Consider the following 15,573-nt stretch of genomic DNA (forward strand, 5'->3'; position numbering starts at 1 on the left):
ATTAGAAGAATCTCTGAAATATTTCATATATCATATATGTATCATCTGGCTTATCTTCTGGGCAGGGGGTAATTAAAATACAGTATATATCTGAGATGAGGCCTTTAGTAGAGACCCCAGCTCTGCATAATCTCTCAAAAAGTGTAGGGATACAGACTTCTAAGGAGGTAAAAAGGGAGTGCACTTCATGTGTTTTTTATACTTCTCTGCCCCCCTATTGCCTGTTTTCCTGAATAAATCTAATGTTTGTGTCCTGATCATAGACGCCTGATAGCTTTTTTTTTTCTTTTATATTTTTTTTCTTTTATCTTGGTTTAATTTTCAATAGAGAGCCTGATGTAGGCCGGGGCATCTCTCTCCGCTCTGCTGCATTGTTAAATCTAAAAATTCAAATTCTGTTAGAATGGCTGCACCCAGTAATCTAAGTGATACATCACTGGATTCAGGATTTCTTTGCCTATGGCATACTGTTCTCAGATGCGGTAATAAAAACCTGTTGACAGATTCCCTTTAATTGCTTGGTTTATTTTAGAAGAAGCACAAAAGACTGAACATATGAAAAGAAAGTCAATTGTACATAGAAATGAACAGGCTCATTCTTTTAAGTGTTTTCGAAGAGGCTTGTCCAAGTATTTTCCGCTCCAAAAAGGCCAGAAGAAAAGATGCATACCCTTAAGTACACTCAGCAGACTCCACAAATATTCCTCTTTAATATAAGCTACCTGGTTCTACTGTATAATATGTGTATATATATATATATATATATATATATATATATAGAGAGAGAGAGAGAGAGAGAGAGAGAGAGAGAGAGAGAGAGAGAGATACAGTGCTGACCAAAAGTTTGGACACACCTTCTCATCTCTAGAACAACTATTAAGAGGAGACTTTGTGCAGCAGGCCTTCATGGTAAAATAGCTGCTAGGAAACCACTGCTAAGGACAGGAAACAAGCAGAAGAGACTTGTTTGGGCTAAAGAACACAAGGAATGGACATTAGACCAATGGAAATCTGTGCTTTGGTCTGATGAGTCCAAATTTGAGATCTTTGGATCCAACCACCGTGTCTTTGTAGAAAAGGTGAACAGATGGACTCTACATACCTGGTTCCCATCGTGAAGCATGGAGGAGGAGGTGTGATGGTGTGGGGGTGCTTTGCTGGTGACACTGTTGGGGATTTATTCAAAATTGAAGGCATACTAAACCAGCATGCCTACCACAGCATCTTGCAGCGGCGTGCTATTCCATCCGGTTTGCGTTTAGTTGGACCATCATTTATTTTTCAACAGGACAATGACCCCAAACACACCTCCAGGCTGTGTAAGAGCTTTTTGACTAAGAAGGAGAGTGATGGGGTGCTACGCCAGATGACCTGGTCTCCACAGTCACCAGACCTGAACACAGTCGAGATGGTTTGGGGTGAGCATCTCCTGGAACTCCTTCAAGACTGTTGGAAAACCATTTCCGGTGACTACCTCTTGAAGCTCATCAAGGGAATACCAAGAGTGTGCAAAGTAGTAATGAAAGCAAAAGGTGGCTACTTTTAAGAACCTAGAAAATAAGACATATTTTCAGTTGTTTCACATTTTAAGTATTTCATTCCACATGTTTTAAATCATAGTTTTGATGCTTTCAATGTGAATCTACAATTTTCAGAGTAATGAAAATAAAGAAAACTCATTGAACGAGAAGGTGTGTCCAAACTTTTGGTCTGTATATATATATATAATCAGATATAAACAAACTTCCATTGATAGTCTACTCAATATTTACTGATCATTATGTATTTTACCATAGTAAAAAAAAAAATGTGTACAGGTTTTAGGATCCTGTATGGATTTTTTTCTGGGTGGTGGATGAAATATACAACATTGAATTTATTCTGCTTGGAGCGGTCACAGTGAGTGATTAGTCTTAAGTGCAGAAGAAAATATTTCAGAGATTCTTCTAATTTTAAATGCCATTCCATTTTAGGAAACTGTCATCTTTACAAAATGATTTACAAAATCTAGAGACATGAGGCTTGATTGCGTTGACTACACTGGGTGCAGAATTATGACGTAAGTTGTATTTTAGCAGATTTTTTTTATTATTGATCAACAACTATGTTCTCAATCAAGCCAAAAGACTCATAAATATCAAAGCTTAATATATTTGGAAGTTGGAGTGGGGTTTTCTTAGATTTGGCTATCTTAGGAGGATATATGTTTGTGCAGGTAACTATTACTGTGCAGAATTATTAGGCAACTTAATAAAAACCAAATATATTCCCATCTCACTTGTTTATTTTCACCAGGTAAACCAATATAACTGCACAAAATTTAGAAATAAACATTTCTGATATGCACAAACAAAACCACAAAAAATTAGTGACTAATATAGCCACCATTCTTTATGATGACACCCAACAGGCTACCATTCATAGATTCTATCAGTTGCTTGATCTGTTTATGATCAACATTGCGTGCAGCAGCCGCCACAACCTCCCAGACACTGTTCCGAGAGGTGTACTGTTTTCCCTCCCTGTAGATCTTACATTTTAAGAGGGACCACAGGTCCCCTATGGGGTTCAGATCAGGTGAACAAGAAGGCCATGTCATTATTTTTTCATCTTTTAGACCTTTACTGGCCAGCCACGCTGTGGAGTAGTTGGATGCATGTGATGGAGCATTTTCCTGCATGAAAATCATGTTTTTCTTGAACGATACCGACTTCTTCCTGTACCACTGCTTGAAGAAGTTGTCTTCCAGAAACTGGCAGTAGATCTGGGAGTTGAGCTTCACTCCATCCTCAACCCAAAAAGGTCCCACAAGTTCATCTTTGATGATACCAGCCCATACCAGTACCCCACCTCCACCTTGCTGGCGTCTGAGTCGGAGTGGAGCTCTATGCCCTTTACTGATTAGCCTCTGGCCCATCCATCTGGCCCATCAAGAGACACTCTCATTTCATCAGTCCATAAAACCTTTGAAAAATCAGTCTTAAGATATTTCTTGGCCCAGTCTTGACATTTTATCTTATGTTTCTTGTTCCAAGGTGGTCGTTTTTCAGCCTTCTTTAACTTGGCCCTGTCCCTAAATATGGCACACCTTGTGCTTTTTGATACTCCAGTAACGTTGCAGCTCTGAAATATGGCCAAACTGGTGGCAAATGGCATCTTGGCAGCTTTAAGCTTGATTTTCCTCAATTCATGGGCAGTTATTTTGCGCCTTTTTTGCCCAACACGCTTCTTGCGACTCTGTTGGCTATTTGCCATGAAACGCTTGATCACGCTTCAGAAGTTTGGCAATTTCCAGACTGCTGCATCCCTGTGAGCCCGTCAAATCTCTCTTCTGACCCATTTTGCCAAAGGAAAGGAGGTTGCTTAATAAGTATGCACCCCTTATATCTGGTGTTGATGTCATTACACCACACTCCTCCTCATTACAGAAATGCACATCACCTGATTTACTTAATTGGTAGTTGGCTCTCAAGCCTATTCAGCTTGGAGTAGGACAACATGTATAAAAAGTATCATGTGATCAAAATACTTATTTGCCTAATAAAGCCCCTTTCACACATAGCGACGCAGCAGCGATCACGACGGGCGACCTGACCTTATCAGGATCGCTGCTGCGTCGTTACATGGTCACTGGTGAGCTGTCAAACAGGCAGATCTCACCAGCGACCAGTGACCAGCCCCCAGCCAGCAGCGACGCGTGGCAGCGATGCTGTGCTTGGTAACTAAGGTAAATATCCGGTAACCATTACCCGATATTTACCTTGGTTACCAGCGCACACCGCTTAGCGCTGGCTCCCTGCACTCCTAGCCAGAGTACACATAGGGTTAATAAGCAAGCCTTTGCTTATTTACCTGATGTGTAGTCCGGCTACGTGTGCAGGGAGCCGACACTGGCAGCGTGAGAGCGGCGGTGCTAGTAACTAATGTAAATATCGGGTAACCAAGGAAAGGGTTTCCCTTGGTTATCTGATATTTACCTTGGTTACAGCTTACCGCAGGCTGCCAGAAGCCGTCTCCCTGCTCCCTGCTCGCTTCAGTTCGTCGCTCTCTCGCTGTCACACACAGCGATGTGTGCTTCACAGCGGGAGAGCGATGAGTAAAAAATGAAGCAGGACATTCAGCAACTAGCGGCGACCTCACAGCAGGGGCCAGCTCGTTGCTGGATGTCACACACAGCGACAGCGACAGGACGTCGCTGCTACGTCACAGAAAATGGTGACTTAGCAGCGACGTCGTTGTCGTCGTCGCTGTGTGTGACACCACCTTAAGTCTGCACACAGTGTATATTCTTTCTGGTAGAACACGGCAGAGCTTTAGTTGTTCAGCATTTACTAAACAGCTATGGCACAAGATACTATCCCTTTCATCATGGCTAGTGTCTTATTGAGTCTACCCAAATATTTTAGCATCATTTTCTGTGTGTTCAACATGGAAATTGATATCTTTTGCATTTTTTGAAAAAAATGTTTGATCCTATTTTTTTAGCCAATTTTTATTTTCCTGTTTTTTTTTCTTAAATTTTTATAAAGTTGTTCATTCATTTCAACCAATGAGGCTCTGGAAAGGTCTAATATACTCATGAAGTTAGCAAAAGACAAAAAGTGTAACAGTATAGGGCTTGCCTTATAGAGAATTTTTTGATCCAACTGATTAGCCTACACAAAGTCTTACTAGACATGTTGTATAATATATGTTGTCATTATACATTAGTGACCTCTTAGATATTTTGCTAGTAGTGTTACTATAACATATAATTAGTCATATATGTTGAATTGAGGAGGGTTAAGGGGGTGTTATACGCAGCGATATCGCTGGTGAAAGCACCCGCCCCCGTCGTTTGTGCAAATCGCTGCCCGTGGTGCACAAAATCGTTTGGATCTGTCACACGTACTTATCTGCCTTGCGAAGTCGCTGTTGCCGGCGAACTGCCTCCTTTCTAAGGGGGCGGTTCGTGCAGCGTCACAGCGACGTCACTAAGCGGCCGCCCAATAGAAGCGGAGGGACGGCAATGAGCGGGACGTAACATCCCGCCCACCTCCTTCCTTCCTCATTGCCGGCGGCCACAGGTAAGCTGCAGTTCGTCGTTCCCGAGGTGTCACACGTAGCGATGTGTGCTGGCTCGGGAACGACGAACAACCTACGTGCACGACAATAACCGATTTTTTAAAAAGGAACGACATGTCAACAATGGACGATAAGGTATTTTCCATCATTAACGCTCGTTCCTTGCTGTCACACACAACGACGTCGCTAACGATGCCGGATGTGCGTCACGGAATCCGTGACCCCGGCTATATATCGTTAGATATGTCGTTGCGTGTAACGGGGCCTTTACCTGTATTTTTAATGGCGACCTGATACCTCTATGTAAAGGGAACCTGTTGTCTGATTCATGCTGCCCAAGCCGGCATGAATTAGAGTCTGGCTGCACCATTATGACCATGCATCTTTTATTCTGAAACACGACAGCATTGCTAAGCAAACATATGTGAACAGCTGGGCATGGATCGTGGGACCAATTTATTAAGACTTGCATTGCACGTGTCAGTCTTAATGAAGGGGGATTGCTGAAGTATGATGCCCCTAATTCATTAATAAGTGCACACTATTTAATGAATTAGGCACATCTCTTTTTTTATAAATTTAACTTGTATTAACATTATCAATAACACAGGAAGCACCGTATTGTACAGAATAAAGCACAATGTCAGAACACAAGCATTGTATCGAGGAATTAGGCACATCTCGTAATAGGTGTGAACCACCAGCAGAAATGTTACTCCAGTCCGGTACTGGAGTAATCATCAAGATTAAGTTAAGTCGGGGAACTTTTTATGCATTTAATGGGCAGCTGTAGCCATGCATCATCCTGCCCCATGCTCCACCCATGCTAGGCCCATCTTTGGATAGCTAGCCAAGACTGCCAAAAGCTGGAATATTTCTGTTCAACTTCCAAGTTATGCAAAAATATTACGACTTATTAACCTGTTCACATCGGGGCCAATTTCCGTTTTTGAGGGGTTTTTTTCTTCCATTCTTCCCAGAGCCATAACGTTTTTTAATTCTCTTTCCTCATAGACGGCATTTTCCAAGAGCTATAATGTTTTCACATGGAGAGGACATGTGAGGATTTGTTTTTGCGCCCGAGCCGTTGTTTTTATTGACTATATTTTGGGGAAGACACGATGTTTTAATAGCTTTTTTTTTTGTTGTGAAGCTCAAGAAACCTTAATTCTGCCGTATTGGTTCATTTTCTCATTATGCTGTTTGCCGATCAGATCATTTTGTTTTATATATTGATAGATTAGTCTTGTATGAATGCAACAGTATAAAATATGTCTTTATTAAATTTTAATGTTGGGAAAAAGTGGATGGTTTTGAAACTTTTTTTTTTTAACTTTTCACCATATTTATTAGTTCTTAAGGGACTTGAACCTGTGATCATCCGATAGCATGTGCTATATACAGCAAAAGTCATGTTCTCCTATGAGCTCCACCCGTGGCTCTTACAAGAAAATAATATCTGAAAATAACAGCCATTATTTTTGCAAAAAATGATGGCTTGGCTTGCAAGCTCGGATCAAAGTCTGGCAGCTGGCATCAGGGCTGTGGAGTCGGAGTCGTGGAGTCGGAGTCAGAGCTCATTTTGGTGGAGTCGGAGTCGGTATAAAATGCACTGACTCAGACTCCTAAAATATATAATAAATTGGGGACAGTAGCAGGGCCGTATTTGGAGTTCATGCTGCCCTAGGCACTGTCAGTGGTGGCGCCCTCTTCTGATCAGTCAGTTTAAGGGTATGTGCCCACAGCATTTTGTTTTCAGACAGATCCACCCTGTAACCTGCCCAAAAAAACAAACTATGAAATCCAAAAAGAATGAACTCATACACTGCAATGTAAAAACGACTTGCTCTCCATATGTTCAGTCTTTAGTTTTTTTAAGCGCGTCCTCACACATGAAGCGGCTGAAAGTGGCCGGTCCATTATATGGGCGCCTGCTGCTTGGATGCCGCTTACTAGTTTATTAAATTAAGAAAAATACAGTAGCTAAAAGATGTTGGAAAAACGACCAAGAAGCAACAAAAAAAAAATTATATTTGTGACTGAACATTATGGCTTGGGAACCAACAAAAGATACCCAATATTAGGCTTGGGATCCTAGGCAAAGACACCCACCCTCAGGCTTCGGAACCTGCGATAAAGAGACCGCCCGCGGCTGGCCTTGCACGGCTATCGGCCATGGCTCCTAGGCGATGGGGCTGCCAATTCTCGAAAGACAGCATTATTACAATTCTTAATAGGATTATAATACCAATTCTTAGGGAATTGGTTGTGGTATAACCACCATGGACCAACGCAAGGGTTTGAATAGTGCAGTTACCATTCATTGCGTATTAATAAATAACACCATGTTCAGTGGCATTTTTCTTTTCTTAAACTGAGAGACTCAAAAAAAAAAACCAATGATCCTTGTAGAGAAAAATGTGCTCTTTCTAATGATATCAGAATTGATATACAGTTAGGTCCAGAAATATTTGGACAGTGACACAATTTTCGCGAGTTGGGCTCTGCATGCCACCACATTGGATTTGAAATGAAATCTCTACAACAGAATTCAAGTGCAGATTGTAACGTTTAATTTGAAGGTTTGAACAAAAATATCTGATAGAAATTGTAGGAATTGTACACATTTCTTTACAAACACTCCACATTTTAGGAGGTCAAAAGTAGAGATGAGCGAACCGGTCCCGGTTCGGCTCGAGGTCGGTTCGCCGAACGGAGCTCCCGTTCGAGTTCGGTTCATCGAACGTTCGACGAACCAAACTCGAACTGCATAGGAAACAATGGCAGGCAATCACAAACACATAAAAACACCTAGAAAACACCCTCAAAGGTGTCCAAAAGGTGACAAACAACTCACAACACAACACAAACACATGGGAAAGTGACAAGGACATATACTCATGCGAAAACAAAAGAGCTGAACAAGGAAAAAGAGGAGGACACACAGATATAGGCATGGCACGCCCTTCTAAAATCATGTAAAACACCGCAAGGTGACTCCAAGCGGAGTCTCCCTTTTTTTCCAAAAATTGGGCCCCACACAGACACCTTATCAGTGGCAGCACTTGTGCCCTAGTTGCAAACAGGATGTTTTGATTTGCATCAAGCACATTCAAAAATACGCCATAATTAACCGTCCCCAGGATGACACCGGGGTAGGTAGCAAAGTCTTTCCTGATCCCAGCTCTGTTCATCTTGGCTTCTTTTAAAAACAATGTAAGCAAGGGTTACTCCAAGCGGAGTCTCCCTTTTTTCCAAAAATTGGGCCCCACACACACCCACCCCTTCAGTGGCAGCAGTTGTGCCCCAGTTGTACACTTCACAGCTAGATTTGCATCAAGCACATTCAAAAATACGCTATTCTTAACCGTCCCCAGGATGACACCGGGGTAGGTAGCAAAGTCTTTCCTGATCCCAGCTCTGTTCTTCTTGGCTTCTTTTAAAAACAATGTAAGCAAGGGTTACTCCAAGCGGAGTCTCCCTTTTTTTCCAAAAATTGGGCCCCACACACACCCACCCCTTCACTGGCAGCAGTTGTGCCCCAGTTGTACACTTCACAGCTAGATTTGCATCAAGCACATTCAAAAATACGCTATTCTTAACCGTCCCCAGGATGACACCGGGGTAGGTAGCAAAGTCTTTCCTGATCCCAGCTCTGTTCATCTTGGCTTCTTTTAAAAACAATGTAAGCAAGGGTTACTCCAAGCGGAGTCTCCCTTTTTTCCAAAAATTGGGCCCCACACACACCCACCCCTTCAGTGGCAGCACTTGTGCCCTAGTTGCAAACAGGATGTTTTGATTTGCATCAAGCACATTCCAAATCCGCAAGCATTTACTCTCCCCAGGATGACACAGGGGTAGTAAATTCCTTCTGGATCCATGACTTGTTCATTTTGATGAACGTCAGTCTGTCCACATTGTCACTGGACAGACGCGTGCGCTTATCTGTCAGCACACACCCAGCAGCACTGAAGACACGTTCAGAGACAACGCTGGCAGCTGGACACGACAAAATATCCAAGGCGTAATTGGAGAGCTCTGGCCATTTTTCTAGATTTGAAGCCCAAAAGGAGCAAGGCTCCATTTGCAAAGTCATGGCATCGATGTTCATTTGGAGATACTCCTGTATCATCCTCTCCAGCCGTTGACTATGTGTCAGACTTGTTGTCTCTGGTGGCCTTGCAAAGGAGGGTCTAAAAAAATTATGAAAAGATTCCATAAAATTGCTGTTACCAGCACCAGATACAGTCCTACTGATCTAATAGTGTGGCAATCCAGTAGTCATCATCACTTCTAATTTTGACAATACGAGGGTCATGTTGGAGGTAGTGCAACAAGAAGGCACTCATGTGTCTTGCGCAGCCATGCGGACCAAGTCCACGCTGTGTTTGTGGCATAGAGGTGCTAACCATTCTTTCTTCCTCTGACATCTCCCCCCAACCTCTTTCAACAGAAATTTGACCAAGGTCTCCCTCATCCGCTGAGTCTTCCATGTCCATGGACAGTTCGTCCTCCATTTCTTCATGTTGTCCTGCACCTTCCTCAACATTTAGCCTGCTACCATGTGCCCTTGTTGATCCCTGTCTCCCATGGTCCCATGCCTGCCGCGTTGGTGATGATGAACGTCTGGACCTTGGTAATGTTGTTGTCCCTTGCACATATGAATCCTCCTGTAGTTCCTCCCCTTCCTGTTGTCCCACCCCCTGACTCCGAATAGTGTTTAGCGTGTGCTCCAGCATGTAAATGACTGGAATTGTCATGCTGATAATGGCATTGTCAGCGCTAAACATATTCGTCGCCATGTCAAAACTGTGCAGAAGGGTGCATAGGTCCTTGATCTGAGACCACTCCATCAGGGTGATCTGCCCCACCTCTGCATCTCGTTGGCCCAGGCTATACGTCATGACGTATTGCACCAGGGCTCAGCGGTGCTGCCACAGTCGCTGTAACATGTGGAGAGTTGAATTCCAGCGTGTCGCCACATCGCATTTCAGGCGATGAGCCGGCAGGCCGAAAGACTTCTGGAGCGATGCAAGTCGCTCAGCTGCGGCGCTTGAACGGCGGAAGTGAGCAGACAGTTTTTGTGCCCTGTTCAGAAGGCCATCTAGGCCGGGATAGTGTGTTAAAAATTGCTGGACAACAAGGTTCAACACGTGAGCCATACAAGGCACGTGTGTCACCTTGCCCAGGCGAAGGGCCGCACCCAGGTTTGCAGCATTGTCGCACACGGCCTTACCAGGCTGCACGTTGAGCGGAGACAACCATTTATTAAACTCGGACCGCAGAGCTGACCACAACTCCTCAGCTGTGTGACTCTTATTCCCAAGACATGTCAAGCTAAAGACCGCCTGATGCCGTTGCGCTCTGCTGCCAGCATAGTAATGAGGCGTGCGTGATTCCTTCTGCGCAGTGAGAACGCTGGTGGCCTGACCAGGCAGGCTTGGGGCGGAGGTGGAGGACCCAGATGAGGTGGAGGAGGCAGAAGCAGTGGCGGAACTTGGACAGACAGAGGATTGACACACAAGTCGTGGGGACGGCAAGACTTGTGCAGCAGACCCTTCAACATCTATCACCATAGTTACCCAGTGCCCAGTCAGCGACATGTAACGTCCCTGTCCATGCTTACTGGTCCAAGTATCGGTGGTGAAATGCACCCGTTCACACACAGAGTTTCTCAAGGAAGCGGTGATGTTGTGTGCGACATGCTGGTGTAGCGCGGGCACACCTTTCTTAGAGAAGTAGTGGCGACTAGGCATCTGGTACTGGGGCACAGCGACAGACATAAGGTCTCTAAAATCCTGTGTGTCCACCAGGCCGAAAGGCAGCATTTCGGTAGCCAAGAGCTTACAGAGGGATAGAGTCAACCTCTTAGCTTTGTCATGGGTCGCAGGAAGTGGCCTTTTATTTGACAACATCTGAGGGACAGAGATCTGGCTGCTGTGTGTAGACGGTGTTGAGTAGGGTGTCCCTGGAAAAATGCAGGTTTGTGAGGAAAGTGCAGGCGGAGACATGATGTTGCCTTCATCCAACATTGGTGCTATCAATGTCTGAGAGAGCTGTACACACTCACTTGTTTCCCCTTCCAAACCAACTGACGACCTACCAAGCAAAGTGCCTGTTGCGGTTACAGTGGTGGAAGTTGTGCGTGGAAAAACAGGTGTGACAGCTGTCCCCACAGTCCTAGAACATGAAGAGCGCGCGGATGCACTGGAAGGGGCAGGCGGTGGATGGTTCGCTCCGCTAGGCCGCATTGCAGCAAGGTGAGCTTCCCACCGGGACATATGATATTTATTCATGTGACGATTCATGGAAGAAGTTGTCAAACTGCTGAGGTTTTGACCTCTACTAATAGAACCATGACAAATTTTACAGATCACATAATTTGCGCGATCTTTTGCTATGTTAAAAAAGGACCAGGCTAGGCAAGGCTTAGAGGGCATGCGACCTGTTGATCCACCCCGACTAGTGCTCAGAGGCAGAGTGGTGGCTGAGGATGCAGTTGTAGACGTGCTACCAGTACTCCGACTCTGTCCAGGAAGGCGCAAGGTAACTTCGTCATCAGTTGCATCCTCCTCCACCACCTCTGTTGACCTCCTCGAGTGCCTGACTGTGGGTTGACAGTAGGTGGGATCTAGAACTTCATCATCAATTGTTGTGTTTGCACTCCCCTCCCCCTCAGACCGAGCCTCTTCTTGCCCTGACCGAATATTTAAGTTGTCATCCCAATCGCGTATCTGCATCTCATCTTCATCAGTATGTTTCTCATTGTCTATAACCACAGGTGTTACAGTTTGTGACAAAGGGTCAACATTATGCTCAGAAACTTGGTCCTCATGGCCTGAATCAGAGTCACAAAGGTTCTGGGCATCACTGCAGACCATTTCATGTTCTGTACTCACTGTAGCTTGGGAGCAGACCTCTGATTCCCAGGCTATAGTGTGACTGAACAGCTCTGCAGACTCAGCCATCTCAGTTCCACCATACTGTGCAGGGCTGATGGAGACTTCAGAGCTGGGAGAAAGCAAGTTTGATTGGGATGACAACTCAGAGGACTGCTGTTTTTTGGATGCGGTACTTGAAGTGGCTGAGAGGGTACTTGTTGAACCACTTGAGATCCATTCAAGCATTTTCCTTTTTTGGCCATCATCTACCTTTGTTCCTGTTGTTCGTGTCCGTAAAAAAGGGAGCACATCGGATTGTCCACGGTAAGTAGTAGACATCTTACTTTTGCTGGTAGATGGTCTATCTTCAGCAGATGATAATGGAGCTTTGCCACCTTCCCCACGGACAAAACCTTTTTTTCCTTTTCCACCACGCCTCTTCCCCTTTCCACCAGCATCTGTCATTTTGCTCATGTTGATTGCGACAAGATTGTGCACTGAAAATGTGGTAGTAAAAATTGAGAGGTGGTGTAGATTGCAGCGGTGGTCTAGCTTTATTAACAGCAGAATAATAAAGAATATATATCCCTGACAATGCAACTACGGCCCTTAAACTGGCAGCATTAATTGCTAGTATAATGGCTTAGTTATAATGAGTTGGAGTGTGTAATGCAGGTAGAGGTGCTGCAAATGTCTTTGCACTAGTGGGACTAGACAAAAGTCCAATAGCCACGTTTAGGATGCCACTAGGTACACTGAGTGTTTGCTAGTATAATGGCTTAGTTATAATGAGTTGGAGTGTGCAATGCAGGTAGAGGTGCTGCAAATGTCTTTGCACTAGTGGGACTAGACAAAAGTCCAATAGCCACGTTTAGGATGCCACTAGGTACACTGAGTGTTTGCTAGTATAATGGCTTAGTTATAATGAGTTGGAGTGTGCAATGCAGGTAGAGGTGCTGCAAATGTCTTTGCACTAGTGTGACTAGACAAAAGTCCAATAGCCACGTTTAGGATGCCACTAGGTACACTGAGTGTTTGCTAGTATAATGGCTTAGTTATAATGAGTTGGAGTGTGCAATGCAGGTAGAGGTGCTGCAAATGTCTTTGCACTAGTGGGACTAGACAAAAGTCCAATAGCCACGTTTAGGATGCCACTAGGTACACTGAGTGTTTGCTAGTATAATGGCTTAGTTATAATGAGTTGGAGTGTGCAATGCAGGTAGAGGTGCTGCAAATGTCTTTGCACTAGTGGGACTAGACAAAAGTCCAATAGCCACGTTTAGGATGCCACTAGGTACACTGAGTGTTTGCTAGTATAATGGCTTAGTTATAATGAGTTGGAGTGTGCAATGCAGGTAGAGGTGCTGCAAATGTCTTTGCACTAGTGTGACTAGACAAAAGTCCAATAGCCACGTTTAGGATGCCACTAGGTACACTGAGTGTTTGCTAGTATAATGGCTTAGTTATAATGAGTTGGAGTGTGCAATGCAGGTAGAGGTGCTGCAAATGTCTTTGCACTAGTGTGACTAGACAAAAGTCCAATAGCCACGTTTAGGATGCCACTAGGTACACTGAGTGTTTGCTAGTATAATGGCTTAGTTATAATGAGTTGGAGTGTGCAGAGGACAGGAGGGTACAGTGCCAGGGTTGTGGGGCTCTGGGTAGAGGAATGGAAGCCTGCCTTTCTATTCCCTCCTAATGGGGAAATGCAGCGACGAAATCCCTGACCTTAGCTACACAGACGCTGTCTCTGTTTTCAGGACCTGTCACCTATGGCTCTGACCCTGCCGGTACCAGCCCTTAAAAGGACTTATAGAAAGTGCTATCCCTAAGCTGTCCAGCGCTGTGTATGGAGCGCATACAGCAGTATCGGCGATAGGACAAAGGACGGAGCTGCGCCAGTGATGTCTGACACCAAGGACGCAGAAGGCAGATAATGGCGTGCTGGAGGAAAATGTCCGGTTTTATAATGCAGGGACATGTGACATGGACATCCTATCACACATGCCGTTGCTTCTCTGGCTAAAAGTCCACTTAGCTGTGTGTGTGTCTAGGATTGGCTGACATGCTGGCCCGCCCCACAAGACGCGCGCGCTTAGGGAAGGAACACAAGGAAAAAAAAAAAATGGCGATCGCCATTATACAAACAGCAGTGATCTGAAGGCGCTGTTCACGCACACTATACACTGAAATTTCATAATAGTGTGAGTCACAGAGTGACTTACACTATTACAGCGGAAAGCCAGCTAGGAATTAGCTGTTTTTTTGCTGCTAGAACTATTATCGAACGTTTCTAGAACTATCGAGCTTTTGCAAAAAGCTCGAGTTCTAGTTCGATCTAGAATAGGCCCAAAAATCACTCGAGCCTAGAACTGGAGAACCTCGAACCTAGAACCACGCTCAACTCTAGTCAAAAGTAATTGGACAAATAAACCAAACCCAAACAAAATATTTTTATTTTCAATATTTTGTTGCGAATCCTTTGGAGGCAATCACTGCCTTAAGTCTGGAACCCATGGACATCACCAAACGCTGGGTTTCCTCCTTCTTAATGCTTTGCCAGGCCTTTACAGCCGCAGCCTTCAGGTCTTGCTTGTTTGTGGGTCTTTCCGTCTTAAGTCTGGATTTGAGCAAGTGAAATGCATGCTCAATTGGATTAAGATCTGGTGATTGACTTGGCCATTGCAGAATGTTCCACTTTTTTGCACTCATGAACTCCTGGGTAGCTTTGGCTGTATGCTTGGGGTCATTGTCCATCTGTACTATGAAGCACCGTCCGATCAACTTTGCGGCATTTGGCTGAATCTGGGCTGAAAGTATATCCCGGTACACTTCAGAATTCATCCGGCTACTCTTGTCTGCTGTTATGTCATCAATAAACACAAGTGACCCAGTGCCATTGAAAGCCATGCATGCCCATGCCATCACGTTGCCTCCACCATGTTTTACAGAGGATGTGGTGTGCCTTGGATCATGTGCCGTTCCCTTTCTTCTCCAAACTTTTTTCTTCCCATCATTCTGGTACAGGTTGATCTTTGTCTCATCTGTATATAGAATACTTTTCCAGAACTGAGCTGGCTTCATGAGGTGTTTTTCAGCAAATTTAACTCTGGCCTGTCTATTTTTGGAATTGATGAATGGTTTGCATCTAGATGTGAACCCTTTGTATTTACTTTCATGGAGTCTTCTCTTTACTGTTGACTTAGAGACTGATACACCTACTTCACTGAGAGTGTTCTGGACTTCAGTTGATGTTGTGAACGGGTTCTTCTTCACCAAAGAAAGTATGCGGCGATCATCCACCACTGTTGTCATCCGTGGACGCCTAGGCCTTTTTGAGTTCCCAAGCTCACCAGTCAATTTCTTTTTTCTCAGAATGTACACGACTGTTGATTTTGCTACTCCAAGCATGTCTGCTATCTCTCTGATGGATTTTTTCTTTTTTTTCAGCCTCAGGATGTTCTGCTTCACCTCAATTGAGAGTTCCTTAGACCGCATGTTGTCTGGTCACAGCGACAGCTTCCAAATGCAAAACCACACACCTGTAATCAACCCCAGACCTTTTAACTACTTCATTGATTACAGGTTAACGAGGGAGATGCCTTCAGAGTTAATTGCAGCCCTTAGA

The 15,573-nt window shown here is 44.4% G+C and overlaps 1 long non-coding RNA gene across 1 annotated transcript in view; it reads left to right on the forward strand.

Annotated features, from left to right (window-relative positions):
• Window positions 1–2,018: 2,018 nt before the first annotated feature.
• LOC142244266 (uncharacterized) overlaps window positions 2,019–15,573 on the forward strand; it is a 64,594-nt gene continuing 51,039 nt past the window's right edge. The window contains exon 1 of the long non-coding RNA XR_012724492.1: window positions 2,019–2,059. This is a non-coding gene — a long non-coding RNA (uncharacterized LOC142244266). The remainder of the gene's footprint in view (window positions 2,060–15,573) is intronic.

The sequence above is a fragment of the Anomaloglossus baeobatrachus genome, chromosome 6 (assembly GCF_048569485.1).
Source record: "Anomaloglossus baeobatrachus isolate aAnoBae1 chromosome 6, aAnoBae1.hap1, whole genome shotgun sequence".
In the NCBI taxonomy this organism is placed as follows: Eukaryota; Metazoa; Chordata; class Amphibia; order Anura; family Aromobatidae; genus Anomaloglossus; species Anomaloglossus baeobatrachus.